The 17402-nt window shown below is 44.7% G+C and overlaps 1 pseudogene; it reads left to right on the top strand.

The window, feature by feature from the left end:
• The first annotated feature begins 852 nt into the window (after nucleotides 1-852).
• Nucleotides 853-16961, top strand: LOC104672870 (annotated as a pseudogene).
• Nucleotides 16962-17402: the final 441 nt, after the last annotated feature.

Genomic DNA, 17402 nt, shown 5'->3' with positions numbered 1-17402 from the left:
GTAGAGAAGCTCCGTGAAAGGGGTGCCAGCCTTACTTTGTCTTTTGGCTTTGTTTGAGCTTAACTAAGAATCTGGGTTTCTGGGATCTTAAGGATAAAATGCAATCAGATACCCAAAGAAAACTGAAAGGCAAGGTTATTATGCTTGCCTTATTTTCTACCAATATTTTTCCTTAGATCATGTAATGTGTAGATAACACTTTCTCTAAACCAGGAATTTTTTTTCTTTTTTTTTTTTTTTTTTTGATAGGGTCTTGCTCTGTCACCCAGGCTGGAATACAGTGGCATGATCACAGTTCACTGCAGGCTTGACCCAGGCTCAAGTGATCCTCCTGCCTCAGCCTCCTAAGTCTCTGGGACTACAGGTGCATGCCACCATGCCAGGTGAATTTATGTTTATTTTTTTGTAGAGACAGGATTTTGCTATGTTGCTCAGGCTTGATCCAGGAATTTTAAAGACTTTGTATTTGCTCTTATTCATAGAGACTCTAGTGGTTCAACCACTAAAACATTCCCGCTTTGAATTCAAGAGCAAACTTGAATTACAGAAACTCAAGTCAGAGGAATGGTGGACCTTGCATGCCATAGAAATACGTAAGTTTCAGGTTATCTGTTAGCTCCTTTAGTCCGCATTATATATCTCCCTGATGAAATAAATTACAGAAAAGTACAGGGAGATAGAGAGTAAATAGTAATAATAAATTACAGACTAGAAGAAAAAAAAAGGGGGCATGATGGAAGGAAGAAAGGAAGAAAGGAAGGAGTCTAGTTGAGAGGAAGAAAGAGCAAATTGCACTTTGTAAGCACCTCTGGGACCTCCGAGGGAGCGGTAAATGCTACATCTCTAAGATACATGGAATCTGGTCAGTCCGCAGAACAATCCGACTGCTACGCCCAGCTCTTCCTGATCTTCCTGCCCCAGAACTTGCTCTTCTTCCATCTGCTCCACAGTGAGGGGGCTGAGGCTAGAAAACAGATGTGATTCTAGTCTGAGGAGAGTCAGGGAAAGAAAAGGGTGTGGGGAGAAGAAACCAAAAGGCAGATGCAAAGCAGGACATCGCTAAGGCAGGACACAGAATGAAGAGCCTAGAGCAGCGATCAAGTTTTCCATGAAGCTCAGACAGATGGAGACGCTGAACTCAGGCCAGTCATTTGGCAGGGAGAGCAATGACCTCAATGTGCTGGCCTGGCTAGAGGCTATAGTTTAGGAGAGCCTCCCCAGGCAGTGGGAGGGGGTGTTCTCCTGGGGCTGTAGGAGGTAGTCTGGAGTTGGGGCAGTGAAAACAGGAACAGAATGTTCAGAGCAGGGCTGAAGAAGAGAACAGGCAGGAAGTAGCATCCTAGAAGGAAAGGAGAGGTAGTGAGGCAGGAACTGGTAGAAGAACAGGACAACAATATGCTGTTGGGTTTTAGAGACTTTTGAGAATGCAGTTTGTTTCAAGGTTGGTTAGTTGTTTTTTTTTTTTTTTTTTTTTTTTTTTTTTTGTGAGACGGAGTCTCGCGCTGTTGCCCAAGCTGGAGTGTAGTGGCATGAACTTGGCTCACTGCAACCTTCGCCTCCTGGGTTCAAGTGATTTTCTTGCCTCAGCCTCCTTAGTAACTGGGATGACAGGCACCCGCCACCACGCCCGGATAATTTTTGTATTTTTAGTAGAGAGGGGGTTTCGCCATGTTGGCCAGGCTGGTCTCAAACTCCTGACCTCAAGTGATCTGCTCCCCTCAGCCTCCCAAAGTACTGGGATTACAGGTGTTAGCCACGGCGCCTGGCCAAGGTTGGTTAATTTTTTTCATGGCAACTATGGGGGGCCCTTTATTCTACTACAGTTCCCCGTTTGTTTTCAGAGCCCAGGTTTGGATCCCCAGGCGTAGAGATCCCCAGATTTGCTTTTCTCGGGGTGATTTGATCAGCTTCCGTTGCATCGTACATCAATTAATCATTTAATTACATCAAGTCAAAATCAGCACCAATGGTCAGAAACCAGCAAATGCCATCCAGCGTTACAAGCCCATCATTTTCTGGGGTTCTTTTTCACTCATTGAGTAGCAGCCCATACTTCCATCCCATATAGGCTGGATTTCCTGAGGTCAGACAACACATTCTCCAGCAAGAAGAAAGCCCCTCATGGGATTGACTGGCAGGTATAGAAGTGACTTAATGAAGGCAATCTGTGTTTGAGTTACCCAGGAAAATTTTAGTTTTTATAAAACGTCTGGGAAAGATGGGCAACGTGCAAAGAAAGAGGAGAGAGACAGAGATGTGAGATGTCAGGCTGGCTTTATTCATCTGTTTATTGGCCTGTAAAGAATACACCCATTAGCTGAAGGCCTCTGGGCAAATGTACAGAAACGTTATTACTACAGTCCCATCCAACTAAATTAAACCCAGGAGCTAAACACACACCAAAAAAATTTCCCATAAAAGGAAGGAAAAGAAAGGGGGAAGGTTATATGAGACAGGGAGGGCAGGAAGAGGGAGTGGTGTGTGTAGAGGAATGAAGCAATGAAGTAGTAACAGCCAAACACAAAAGATGGACTTAGATGCCAAAAGACATATGTCCTTAGAAAACTTAGGCTAGGGAACACTTGTTTGTCCATCAAAATCCAGCCTAGATGTCACCTCCTGCCAGAAACCTTTCCTGGTCCCCTCTGCTTCTGAAGAGTTAATCATTCCCTCTATTAAATCAACTCTTTGTTTATTTGTGTAATTATATAATCCACTTTATTAAACTCTTTTATATATCTTTAAACCCTATTAGGCTGAGTGTTTCTTTTTCTTATTTTTTTATTTTTTATAGGAATGGGGTCTCCCTATGTTGCCCAGGCTGGTATCGAACTCCTGGGCTCAAGTCATCCCCCTGCCTCGGCCTCTCAAAGTGCTGGAATTATAAGCGTGAGCCACTGCCCCTAGCTTAGGCTAAGTTTCTTGATGGCAGAGGCTGTCTTACTCCTCTTTAGCTGACATAATGGTTAGCACATTAAAACTCAAAATTTGCAGCCTGGGCAACATGGCAAGACCTTGTCTCTGCAAAAAAAAAAAAAAAAAAAAGAGAGACAGTTTGAGACAGTTTCACTCTGTCATCCAGGCCAGAGTGCAATGGCACAATCTCGGCTCACTGCAACCTCTGCCTCCCGAGTTCAAGCGATTCTCCTGCCTTAGCCTCCCAAGTAGCTGAGATTACAGTTACCCACCACCACACCCAGCTAATTTTTGTATTTTTTAGTAGAGACAGGGTTTCACCATGTTGGCCAGGCTGGTCTCGAACTCCTGACCTCAGGTGATTCACCCGCCTCAGCCTCCTAAAGTTTTGGGATTACAAGCATGAGCCACCACACCTGGCCAAAAGATTGTTTTTAATTAGTCAGGCATGGTGGCATATGCCTGTGGTCCCAGCGACTTAGGAGGCTGATGCGGGAGGATCACTTGAACCCAGGAGGTCTAGGCTGCAGTGAGCTATGACTATACCACTACACTCCAGCCTGGGCAACACCCTGTCTCAAAAAAAAATATCTAAATTTGGTCAACTGGATTGAATTGAGATGAAGACTTGAAATAGTAACTTCCTATTTCTGAAATATTAACATTCAAAAACTTAGTCAAATGCAAGGGGGTAGAGGATAACGTTTTAGGGAAGTAAGCAGTTTGAGAGTGGTATACCTGGAGTTCAGCAAGCGGAACAAGCAATCAATGAAGTGATATGGGGGCAATAGAGCAAAAAGGAATAGGCTCCCTCAAAGCAGAAAAATTGGACGACAGCTAGTCTTAAAGGGATTTCAGCAGTAAGACTGTAAAAGTTGTCTCATGTAAAACATATAGAATTTATATCTGCAGTAATTAGTGCTTCTGTCTCGTCATTTTGCTTTGCGTAAATTTTTTGATGGCACTGGTAGTCAGTCTTACACTGTTACGGTCATACTTTCTTGACCACACAAATGTAAAATGTTTGATCCAGGTTTAAGATTCTGCTCAAGTTCCTGAACCCACAACAAAAAAGATATAAATAACTCTGATAAAACTGGCTGTAAACAAACAAAACAGGACAAGTTCTAAAAATTCATTCATTCATCTATCGTCTCATTCTACCTGCCAAAATAGAGAGAGAGAGAGAGAGAAAGAAACTCTGGAATTTGCAAATATGGTTTAAAACAGGAAAGTTCAATGTATATAGTTATTAATAATAACTCATATAATTAGTAATTTAAGCACATCTATATAATAAATATATAGTTTTAGAAATTATATGTATTAATACTAGGCAGCCTGTAAGAGAGTCCCAATGATCCCCATTGCCTGTTTTGTTTTGTTTTTTGTTTTTGAGAGGGAGTCTCTTTCTGTTGCCCAGGCTGGAGTGTAGTGGTGCGATCTTGGCTCACTCCCAACCTGCACTTCCCAGGTTCAAGCAATTCTCATGCCTCAGCCTCCCGAGTAGCTGGGATTACAGATGCCAGCCACCCCACCATGCTAGTTTTTGTATTTTTAGTAGAGACGGGGTTTCACCACATTGGCCAGGCTGGTCTTGAACTCCTGGGCTCAAGTGATCCACCCGCATCAGCCCCAAAGTGCTGGGATTATGGGCGTGAGCCACTGTGCCTGGCCTCCCACCTCCTGTTCTTCATCCTCTGTGTGATCCTCCCCCTTTGAATGTGGGCTGGTCTTAGGTACTACTAGCAAATGGAACATAGCAGAGGTGATGGGGTGTGACTTCCCAGACTGTGTAACAAGAAGACTCTGGCTTCTATTTTTGGTGCTTCCTCTTGCTCTCCTGCTTTCTTCTTTGCTCTGAACAAAGCCAGCTGCCATGTTGTGAGCTGCTTTATTGAGATGCCCATGTGGCAAGGCACTGATGTCTGTAGCCAAAAGCCAGCAACCCAAGGCCTGCCAAAAGCCACGTGCATGAACTTGGACGTGAATCTTCTCTCAGTTGGGCCCTGAGATGATGACAGCACCAGCTAACACCTGGATGACAGCCTTGTGAGATACCCTGAGCCAGAGGTACCTAGCTAAGTCATGTTTGGATTACTAATCAACAGAAACGTTGGGAAAATAAGTTTTTTGTTTTAAGCTGTTAAATTTTGGGCTAGATAGGTAACTAATATGTTGTATAACTACAATACAGGATTATTTGTATTATATAAATTTAATATGTATATGTAACTATATATAGTATATGCCTTAGTCCATTTGTATTGCTGTAAAGGAATACCCAAGGCTGGGTAATTTATAAAGAAAAGAGGTTTATTTGGCTCATGATTCTGCAGGCTGTGCAAGAAGCGTGGTGCCAGCATCTGTTTCTGGTGAGGGACACAGGTTTCATCCACTCATGGAGCTGGTGTGTGTACCTATCACATGGCAAGAAAGGAAGGAAGCAAGAGAGAGGGGAGGGAGGAGCCAGGCTCTTTTTAACAACCAGCTCTCACAAGAATTAATACAGTGAGAACTCACTAATTACTATGGGGAGAACACCAAGCCATTTATGAGGAATCTGACCCCATGATCCAAGCACCTCCCACTAGACCTACCTCCAACATTGGGGGTCACATTTCAACATGAGATTTGGAGGGGCCAAACCATATCCAAACCATAGCAGTATATAATAATTATATGATATAGTATCAATACAGTTATATTAAGATGAAATACTATAAATTACCTCATATATTAAATATTAATGTAAATTAGTAATAATAGCTAATATTTATAGAGCATTTATCATGTGTTAGGCTATGCTAACTAAAGAGTAAGTACAGTATGATTATGCTACATAAATTATATACCTCCTTTGGAAAATAATACATTCACAGGAAAGCAGAGAGAAAAGAAAGGAAGGAGATGAAAAGAAAAAAATAAAGAAGAGATAAGGGAGAAGGGAGAGGAGAGAAGGAAGAGACATGGAGAGTAAGAAGGAATCAAGACCCCCCTGATTCAGTTACCTATCCCGGGTCCCTCCCACAACATGTGGGAATTCACTCAAGTTGAGATTTAGGTGGGGACACAGTCAAACCATATCATTCTGTCCCTGGTCTCTCCAAATCTCATGTCCTCATATTCCAAAACCAATCATGCCTTCCCAACAGTCCCCCAAAATCTTAACTCATATCAGCATTAACCCCAAAGTCCACAGTCCAAAGTCTCGTCCAAAACAAGGCAAGTCCCTTCCACCTATGAGCCTGTAAAATCAAAAGCAAGCTAGTTACTTCCTGGATACAATGCAGGTACAGGTATTGGGTAAATACAGCTGTTCCAGGTGGGAGAAATTGGCCAAAATAAAGGGGTTATAGGGCCCATACAAGTCCAAAATCCACTGAAGCAGTCAAATTATATATATATATATATATATTTTTTTTTTTTTTTTTTGAGGCGGAGTCTCGCTCTGTCGCCCGGACTGGAGTGCAGTGGCCGGTTCTCAGCTCACTGCAAGCTCCGCCTCCCGGGTTCCCGCCATTCTCCTGCCTCAGCCTCCCGAGTAGCTGGGACTACAGGCGCCTGCCACCTCGCCCGGCTAGTTTTTGTATTTTTAGTAGAGACGGGGTTTCACCATGTTAGCCAGGATGGTCTCGATCTCCTGACCTCGTGATCCACCCGTCTCGGCCTCCCAAAGTGCTGGGATTACAGGCTTGAGCCACCGCGCCCGGCCGCAGTCAAATTTTAAAGCTCCAAAATGAATTCTTCGACTCCAGGTCTCACATCCAGGTCACACTGATACAAGAGGTGGGTTCTCATAGCCTTGGGCAGCTCTGCACCTGTGGCTTTGCAGAGTACAGCCTCCCTCCCGGCTGCTTTCACAGGCTGGCATTGAGTGTCGGCAGCTTTTCCAGGCACACGGTGCAAGCTGCTGGTGGATTTACCCTGCTGGGGTCTGGAGAGCAGTGGCCCTCTTCTCACAGCTCCACTAGGCAGTGCCTCAGTAAGGACTCTGTGTGGGGGCTCCAATCCCACACTTCCCTTCTGCACTGCCCTAGCAGAGGTTCTGCATGAGAGACCCACCCCTGCAGCAAACTTGCTTGGCCATCCAGGCATTTCCATACATCTTCTGAAATCTAGACAGAAGTTCCCAAACCTCAATTCTTGACTTCTGTCCACCCACAGGCCCAACATCACATGGAAGCTGCCAAGGCCTGGGGCTTCCACCCTCTGAAGCCACAGCCCAAGCTGTATGTTGGCCCCTTTCAGCCACGGCTGGAGCAGCTGAGACACAGGTCACAAAGTCCCTAGGCTGCACACAGCACAGAGACCCTGGACCCAGCTCATGAAGCTACTTTTCCTCCTGGGCCTCTGGGTCTGTGATGGGAGGGGCTGCCATGACGTGCTCTGACATGGCCTGGAGACATTTTCCCCATGGTCTTGGGGATTATAGGCTCCTTGCTACTTATGCAAATCTCTGCAGCTGGCTTGAATTTCTCCCCAGAAAATGGATTTTTCTTTTCTTTCTTTTTTTTTTTTCTTTATATGGAATTTTGCTCTTGTTGCCCAGGCCGGAGTGCAATGGCAAGATCTCAGCTCATTGCAACCTCCGCCTCCCAGGTTCAAGCGATTCTCCTGCCTCAGCCTCCCAAGTAGCTGGGATTACAGGCATGCACCACCATCCCAGCTAATTTTGTATTTTTTAGTAGAGACGGGGTTTCTCCATGTTGGTCAGGCTGTTCTCGAACTCCCAACCTCAGGCGATCTGCCCTCCTCGGCCTCCCAAAGTGCTGGGATTACAGGTGTGAGCCACCGCACCTGGCCGGGTTTTTCTTTTCTATCGCATAGTCAGGTTACAAATTTTCCAAACTTTTATGCACTGCTTCCCTTATAAAAATGAATGCTGGCTGGGCGTGGTGGCTCACACCTGTAATCCCAGCACTTTAAGAGGCCCAGGTGGGTGGATCATGAGGTCAGGAGTTCAAGACCAGCCTGGCCAAGATGGTGAAACTCCGTCTCTACTAAAAAAAATACAAAAATTAGCTGGGTGTGGTGGTGGGTGCCAGTAATCCCAGTTACTCGGGAGGCTAAGAAGGAGAATTGCTTGAACCTGGGAGGCAGAGGTTGCAGTGAGCCGAGATCGAGCCATTGCACTCTAGCCTGGGTGACAGAGCGAGACTCTATCTGAAAACAAAACAAAACGAAACAAAACCTGAATGCCTTTAATAGCACCCAAGTCACTTCTTGAATGCTTTGCTGTTTAGAAATTTCTTCCACTAAATGCCCTAAATCATCTCTCTCAAGTTTAAATTTCCACAAATCTCTAGAGCAGGAGCAAAATGCCACCAGTCTCTTTGCTAAAACATAGCAAGAGTTACCTTTGCTCCAGTTCCCAACAAGTTGCTCATCTCCATCTGAGATCACCAAGCCTGGATTTTATTGTCCATATTGCTGTCAGCATTTTGGGCAAAGTCATTCAGCAACTTTTTTTTTGGAACTCTAGAAAGTTCCAAACGTTCCCACATTATCCAGAGAACCCACTCCCGATGTTTACATGAGTTCTTTTCTATTTCCTAAGTGTCTCGGCTGGTTAGAGAAATAAAGGGAAAGAGCACAAGAGAGAGAAATTTAAAGCTGGGTGTTCGGGGGAGACATCACACGTCGGCAGGATCCATGATGTTCCCTGAGCCATAAAACCAGCAAGTTTTTATTAGGGATTTTCAAAAGGGGAGGGAGAGCATGAATAGGGTGTGGGTCACAGAAATCACATACTTCACAAGGTAATAAAATATCACAAGGCAAATGGAGGCAGGGCGAGATCACAGGACCACCGGATGAGGTGAAATTAAAATTGCTAATGAAGTTTCAGGCACATCTTATCAGGAAACAGGGTTTGAGAGCAGACAACCTGTCTGACCAAAATTTATTAGGCGGGAATTTTCCTCATCCTAATAAGCCTGGGAGCGCTACAGGAGACTGGGGCTTATTTCATCCCTTCGGCTTCCACTGTAAAAGGTAGCAAGCCTTAAAGGGGCCGTCTATAAACCTACCTTCAGGGCGCATTCTGTTTCTCAGGGATGTTCCTTGCTGAGAAAAAGAATTCAGCGATATTTCTCCTATTTGCTTTTGAAAGAGGAGAAATGTAGTTCTGTTCCATCCGGCTCACCGGCAGCCAGTTCAAAGTTACCTGCCTTGTTCCCTGGACATTGCTGTTATCCTGTTCTTTTTTCAAGATGCCCAGATTTCATATTGTTCAAACACACATGCTCTACAAACAATTTGTGCAGCTGACACAATCACAGGGTGCTGAGGCGACATTCATCCTCCTCAGTTTAGGAAGAAGATGATGGGATTAAGAGATTAAAGTAAAGACAGGCATAGGAAATCACAAGGGTGTTGATTGGGGAAGTGATAAGTGTCCATGAAATGTTCACAATTTATGTTCAGAGATTGCAGTAAATACAGGCATAAGAAATTATAAAAGTATTAATTTGGGGAACTAATAAATGTCCATGAAATCTTCACAATTTATGTTCTTCTGCCACGGCTTCAGCCAGGCCCTCCGTTCGGGGTCCCTGACTTCTCACAACACCACATTTTTCTGTCTTCTTCTGAACCCTTCAAACTGTGCTAATATCTGCCTGTTACCCAGTTCCAAAGTCGCTTCCACATTTTTGGGTATCTTTTCAGCAATACCCCACTCTATTGGTACCAATTTACTGTATTAGTCCATTTTCACGCTGTTGATAAAGACATATCCAAGACTGGGAAGAAAAAGAGGTTTAATTGAACTTACAGTTTCACATGGCTGGGGAGGCCTTAGAATCATGGTGGGAGGAGAAAGGCACTTCTTTTTTTTTTTTTTTTTTTTTTGAGACGGAGGTTCGCTCTATCGCCCAGGCTGGAGTGCAGCGGTCGGATCTCAGCTCACTGCAAGCTCTGCCTCCCAGGTTTACGCCATTCTCCTGCCTCAGCCTCCCGAGTAGCTGGGACCACAGGCGCCCGCCACCTCACCCGGCTAGTTTTTTGTATTTTTTAGTAGAGATGGGGTTTCACTGTGTTAGCCAGGATGGTCTCGATCTCCTGACCTCGTGATCCACCCGTCTCGGCCTCAAAGTGCTGGGATTACAGGCTTGAGCCACCGCGCCCGGCCTGAAAGGCACTTCTTACATGGCGGCAGCAAGAGAAAATGAGGAAGAAGCAAAAGCAGAAACCCCTGATAACCCATCAGATCTCATGAGACTTATTCACTACCACGAGAATAGCATGGGAAAGATGACCCCCCGCCTGATATAATTACCTCCCCCTGAGTACCTCCCATGACACATGGGAATCCTGGAGGACGCAGTTGAAGGTGAGATTTGGGTGGGAACACAGCCAAATCATATCAGTTCTCATGAGATCTGGTAATTTAGAAGTGTGTGCTACCTCCCCGCCTCCCCGTGCTCCTGCTTTCACCATGTGAACAGCCTGCTCCTGCTTTGCCTTCCGTCATGAGTAAAAGCTTCCTGAGGTCTCCCCAGAAGCAGATGCCACTTTGCTTCCTGTATAGCCTGTGGAATCATAAGCCAATTAAACCTCTTTTGTTTATAAATTACCCAGTCTTGGAGTACAGTGGTGCCACCTTGGCTAACTGCAACCTCCACCTCCCAGGTTCAAGCAATTTTCGTGCCTCAGCCTCCTGAGTAGCTGAGATTACAGGCCGCCTGCCACCATACCCAGCTAATTTTTGTATTTTTAGTAGAAACAGGGTTTCACCATGTTAGCCAGGCTAGTCTTGAACTCCTGACTTCGGGTGATCCACCTGCCTTGGCCTCCCAAAGTGCCGGGATTACAGACTTGAGCCACCATACCTGGCCTCTGACCAGGTATTTCTTCAGAGTAATGCAACAACAGCCTAATACAGTGACAGTCAGAGCTGTACTGAGAGCAGTGACAGCTGATCTTTCAAATACTCCTTACTGACAAGTTTTCGTGAATCACTGATACCTTTCCATTTGAAGAGCATTCTCCTCGACTCCCTGAATGATGCTATTTAACAAACTACACCAAAATTTAGTGACTAAAAACAACAATAATGATTATTTTCTTGATTCTGTGTGTTGATCAGGCAGGAATTCTGCTTTACATAGTGTTAGCTGGGCTGCAGGGATGGCTGAATGGCTAGTTGCTGCTAACTGCCAGTAGGAATCCCAAATAGGGTTGTTGGCAGAAGCCTCAGTTATCTTCCGTGTAGTATCCCCACCAAATCACTCGAGCTTCTTCTTTTTTTTTTTTTTTTTTTTTTTTTTGAGATGCAGTTTTGCTCTGTCACTCAGGCTGGAGTGTAGTGGTATGATCTTGGCTCACAGAAACCTCTGCCTCCCAGGTTCAAGCAATTCTTCTACCTTAGCCTCCTGAGTAGCTGGGACTACAGGTGCGTGCCACCATGCCTGACTAATGTTTGTATTTTTTAGTAGAGACGGGGTTTCACCATGATGGCCAGGCTAGTCTCGAACTTCTGACCTCAGGTGATCCGCCCGCTTCAGCCTCCCAAAGTGCTGGGCTTACAGGCGTGAGCCACTACACCCGGCCTCACTTGGCCTTCTGACAGCACAATCATGGGTTGAGAGAGCACATGAAGAAACATCACATCTCCTAAGGCTCAGTCTTAGAAGTTCCCACCATGTTCTGTTTGTTCAAATAAGCCACAGGGTCAGTTCCAGTTTAAGGGAGAGAGAAACTCCACCTTTTCCTGGGAAGAGTGGCAAAAAACAAACATGCAGTCATCTTTAGTCCTCCACAGCATCTCTGAAGTTAAGCCTCATCGTTTCAACAGACTAGGGCTAAGTGTCAAATAGTCAACATTTACATTTTGCCCTTTCCCTGAAGCCTAACTTACCTCTTCTCACAATTCTTTTTTTTTTCTTTTTCTTTTTTTTTTCCTTTTTTAGGGCACCGGGGGCCAGCATCTCACCCTGTTGCCTAGGCTGGAGTGCAGTGGCGCTATCTCAGCTCACTGCAACCTCTGCCTCTCAGATTCAAGCGATTCTCCTGCCTGAGTCTCCCAGGTAGCTGGGATTAGAGGCATGTGACACCATGCCCAACTAATTTTTGTATTTTTAGTAGATATGGGGTTTTACCATGTTGGCCAGGCTGGTCTTGAACTCCTGACCTCAAGTGATCTGCCTACCTCAGCCTTTCGAAGTACTAAGATTACAGTCATGAGTCACTGCGTCCAGCCTCTTGTTGCAATTCTTTATTTATTTATTTATTTTATTTATTTATTTTTGAGAGGGAGTCTCACTCTGTCGCCCAGGCTAGAGTGCAATAGCACAATCTCAGCTCACTGCAACCTCCACCTCATGGGTTCAAGCAATTCTCCTGCCTCAACCTCCCGAGTAGCTGGGATTACAGGTGCCTGCCACCACACCCAGCTAATTTTTGTATCTTAGTAGAGACAGGGTTTCACCATGTTGGCCCGGCTGGTTTCGAACTCCTGACCTCAGGTGATCCACCCACCTCGGCCTCCCAAAATGTTGGGATTACAGGAGTGAACCACCGCACCTGGCCCTTTTCTCACAGCTCTAAGAAAAGCTGTCACACAAGAACCTCTTTGTTGCTGAATAACACAGACACATTTCAGTCTTACGTTCTTATTTTCTGAAACATTAGTCATTGCTGACCAGTCCCTACTTTTGAAATGTCCCCTCCTCTTGACATCTATGATATCACAGTCCTTGTTTTCCTCTTAACACCTCTCTAGCATTCTTTTACATTTTTTTTCCTTCTTCTTCTGTTTACTCTTAAGTGCTGGTTTTCAAGATTCTGGCCTGGCCACCTCTCTTTTTACTGTACTTTCTCCCTCTCCTCAATCCACTCCCAAGTCTTCATTTACCATCTATTGGCTTATTCTCCCCGATCTATACTTCAGTCTAAACTCTATCTGTCACCTAAAATAATCAAAAGGGTCAGGATCTAATTTCAAAACAGTTTATTCCAGTCCAAAGTGTGAAGATGGCACACCTGGAAACATCAACTCCAAAAGAAGAAAGTCAGCTTTGTGAAGTCAGGAAGTTAAGGGTTTATTTATATAGACAGAGGAACTTTGAGCAGGATTACAACTCTTTTTAGACAAGGTTGGCACATAGTTATATCAAACTGACTGGTTATAAAAGTGTTTCTTTTGGGGAGAGTACATATAGTTGTTTTCTTGTTTTTCTTTTTCTTTTTTTTTACAGAAATGTAATAGTCATGGGTTTTCTGTCATCTGATCTAAGCAAGGCAGAATAACAAAGAAAAAGTTAATCTGTAACAAAGGTCATTAATTAAGAAGGCAGGAGGTTTTTGTCCCTGACGTCATCTAATTTTCTCTAGTCATTGTACGGGACAAGAAAAATGAGAAAACGAGTTAATCTATAATCTGAGAAACATGTTATAGCCATATGTGACTCAGATCAGTCTCATCTCTGTCAAGGTTTAAATGTTTTGAGGGGTTCCAATAGCTTTTCTTTTTGAGACAGAGTCTCACGTTGTCACCCAGGCTGGAGTGCAGTAGCATGACCTCCTAGGCTCAAGTGATCCTCCCACCTCAGCTCTCCCAGTAGCTGGGACTATGAGCGTATACCACCACACTTGGCTAATTTTTTGTATTTTTTTTGTAGAGACAGGTTTTCACCATGTTGCCTGGGCTGGTCTTGAACTCTTGAGCTTGAGTGATCCCCCAGCCTTGGCCTCCCAAAGTACTAGGATTACAGGAGTGGGCCACTGTGCTCGGCCGCCAACAGCTTGTTTTTGTTTTGTTTTGTTTTGTTTTGTTTTGAGACAAAGTCTTGCTCTCTTGCCCAGGCTGGAGTGCAGTGGCATAATCTCAGCTCACTGCAACCTCTGCCTCCCGGGTTCAAGTGATTCACCTGCCTCAGCCTCCTGAGTAGCCGGCACTAAGGGTGTGCACCACCACGCCTGACTAATCTTTGTACTTTTAGTGGAGATGGGGTTTCACCATGTTGGCCAGGCTGGTCTTGAAATCCTGACCTCAGGTGATCCACCTGCCTCGGCTTCCCAAAGTGCTGGGATTACAGGTGTGAGCGACCGCACGCAGCCCAACAGCTTTTAAATTGTACTTATGTTCACATATCTATGTCCTCAACTCTAAGTCTGAATATGCAATAGCACATCATTGTTTGAACATCCGATAGACACCTTGAGTCAGACAGGCTTTAATTACAGAAAGTCCACTCAGAAAGGGGAAAAGCTAAAGAAACACTCTAGTCTGAGCCCCCAGGAGTGACTACCAAGGGACTCTATTGCTTCTCCCACCATCTAGGGGCCGCCTTCCAAAACTGGAATGTCACCACTTGGGCATGAGAACCACCCTGGCCGTGCTATTGTCCACACTAAGAAATCGGATGCTCACTCCTTGCTGTTCTTCTCACTGAGCTTGGTTTTTAATTCAAGTCTCATTCTAGCATATACGGTCGCTGGAAACTAAATCACATTCAAACTCTAGCTGTAGGAGAGTCTTGGATATTTAGTTTTTCATTTTCCACCACCTATAGTACAGGAAAAGCTCAAGAAAAATGTGTGGATAAATGTTGATCTAGCTAAATCCCTAATAGCCCAACATGTCTGGGACAGAATTGTCATCTTCCTGCACAGTGCACCCCTGCTCTCAGCTAAACTGGTGCCATGATCTACTAAGTCACACAGTTGAAATATGTGTGAATCATCCTCATTTTCCTCAATTTCTCTCTTTGCCTAACTTGAGTCCCAGCACACACACCACACCCTTTATCACACACCACACCCTTTATCACTAAAATCCCACTAAGCCTACCTCCTTAATATCTTTCAAATCCATCCATCTTCTATTCTTTCCACACGGCTTCAGCTCTGTTCAGTCATTACTCTAACAGAGTCCTAAGTGACCCCCTAGTTCCCATCCGTGCTTCCCCATCTTTATGATACAAAGCAGCCAGAGTAATCTCTTTAGCACTAATCTGATTAAGTCATTCCCTGGTTTAAAAACTATAAAGACTCTTCATTATCCTTAGGATATGGATGAAACTCCTTAGCATGACATACACAGCTATTCATAATATTTTTATGTTGTGTCATCAGTGCTCCAACCCACCCACCCCAGAACTTTTGCCTTTCTTTTTTCTTTTCTTTTTTTGAGACAGGGTCTCACTCTGTTACCCAAGCTGGAGTTCAGTGGCATGATCTCAGCTTACTGGAACCTCCACCTCCTGGGCTCTGGTGATACTCCCACCTCAGCTTCCCAAGTAACTGTAACTATAGGCATGCACCACCATGCCTGGCTAATTTTATTTATTTATTTATTTATTTATTTATTTATTTATTTACCTATTTATTTATTTATTTATTTTTGTAGAGACAGGGTCTTGCCATGTTTCCCAGGCTGGTCTCAAACTCTTGGACTCAACAATCAGCTCATCTTAGCCTCCCAAAGTGCTGGGATTACAGGTGTAAACCACCATGCTCACACGCCCAGGCTTCTCCCTTGTTTTTTAGCCATACTGAATTACTTGCAGTTCTTCAAAAGCTCAGAAGTCTTTCTTATTTTTCTGCTTTTTAATTAAATATATATTTTTAAAATTTAAAAACAGAGACAGGGTCCCGCTATGTCACCCAGGCTGGTCTCCACCTCTTGGACTCAAGTGGTCCTCGAATCTTGGCCTCCCAAAGTGCTAGGATTACAAGCATGAGCCACCACGCCCAGCCGGTCTTTTTTTCTTTCCTTTTTTTTGAGATGGAATTTCACTCTCGTTGTCCAGGCTGGAGTGCAATGGTGAGATATTGGCTCACCACATCCTCCGCCTCCCGAGTTCAAGCGATTCACCTGCCTTAGCCTCCCAAGTAGCTAGGATTACAGGCATGCACCACCACACTCTGCTAATTTTGTATTTTTAATAGAGATGGGGTTTCTCTATGTTGGTCAGACTGGTCTCGAACTCCCGACCTCAGGCGATCTGCCTGTCTCGGCCTCCCAAAGTGCTGGGATTACAGGCATGAGCCACTGCACCCGGCGGTCTTTCTTATTTCTAAGACATTGGCAAATAATTTCAGTCTTTGAAAGAATACTCTGCAGATGAGATCCTGCCAGAGGCCCTAGCTTCTGGAATGCAAGGCTGTGTGCAGGAGAGATTGTTCAAGTTCTGTCTTGCATTTCCCTCATTGTGGTCACTGAGAAATAGCATGGATTCCAGCTGGTGCAGGGGACGCAAAGGAAAATTAAGCTCATTTTTCAGGATGGTCTGACATCAGATTTTTACCTATTTAGCAGATTCTTCATTCTTTATGTCACTGAAGCTGATTCAGTAGCCAGAAAATAGCTTACATAAAGAGGCTTGGTCAGGTTAGGAATTCCAGTAATCTTCAAGGGGTTGTAGTAGTTGAAAAAGCTCATATGAATGAACAATACTTTCCAGCCACACAGAAGTTCACTGTGCTTGACCCTGGGATGGCCAGCCAGATGGAAGCATCCTGCCTCACAGGATGCTTTGAAGAGCAAACCAAAGAGCTCTAGAAAAATCCTTTCTCAGGAAGAAAGGGGCTCTGTTTTCTGAGTCATTTATTCTTTGTTTCTGTTTTTGTTTGGAGACAGTCTCACTTTGTCATCCAGGCTGGAGTGCAGTGGTGGCATGATCTTGGCTCATTGCAACCTCCACCTCCCGGTTCAAGTGATTCTCCTGCCTTAGCCTCCTGAGTAGCTGGGATTACAGGCACCCGCCACCACCACGCCTGACTAATTTTTGTATTTTTAGTAGAGATGAGGTTTCACCATTTTGGCCAGGTTGGTCTTGAACTCCTGACCTCAAGTAATCCGCCCGCCTGGGGCTCCTAAACTGCTGGGATTACAGGCATGAGCCACTGCACCCGACCCATTCCTTTTTTGAAATGTGCAGCAGATTCCAGGATTCGGAAAAGTTAAAGCCTTCCTTTTGCTTCAGAAGTTTCCAAGTATCCAGGAACTGAGTAATAATTCCATCCAAGAACTCGAGCAGCTTATTGGACAAGTGGTAGCAGAGCAAATTCATGCCTTCTTCACACAGTCCAAGTGATGCACAGCCTCATGTCTACTATGTATTCTCCTTTAGACCATGAACAACAAGATCTTGTTTTCATATCTAAAAACCACGAAAAATATTTCTTCTCACAGCAACTAGTGAAAGATGAGGTGAGGCCCGAGCGGAGCCTGCGAGTCATCCTGCTGTCAGAGGCATGTGAACCAGAGCAACTCCATCGTGAATAGGAGCGGGATAAATGAGGTTGAAACCTACTGGTCTACATTCCCAGATGGTTAAGGCATTGTAAGTCACAGGATGAGACAGGAGGTCAGCACAAAATACAGGTCATAAAGACCTTGCTGATAAAACAGGTTGCAGTAAAGAAGCCAGCCAAAACCTACCAAAACCAAGACAGACACGAGAGTGACCTCTGGTCCTCCTCACTGCTATACTCACACCAATGCCATGACAGTTTACAAATGCCATAGCAACATC

The sequence above is a fragment of the Rhinopithecus roxellana genome, chromosome 10 (genome assembly GCF_007565055.1).
Source record: "Rhinopithecus roxellana isolate Shanxi Qingling chromosome 10, ASM756505v1, whole genome shotgun sequence".
Taxonomy (NCBI): Eukaryota; Metazoa; Chordata; class Mammalia; order Primates; family Cercopithecidae; genus Rhinopithecus; species Rhinopithecus roxellana.
Note: the sequence above shows the minus strand (reverse complement) of the source record. Positions and strands in the feature narration are given on the sequence as shown.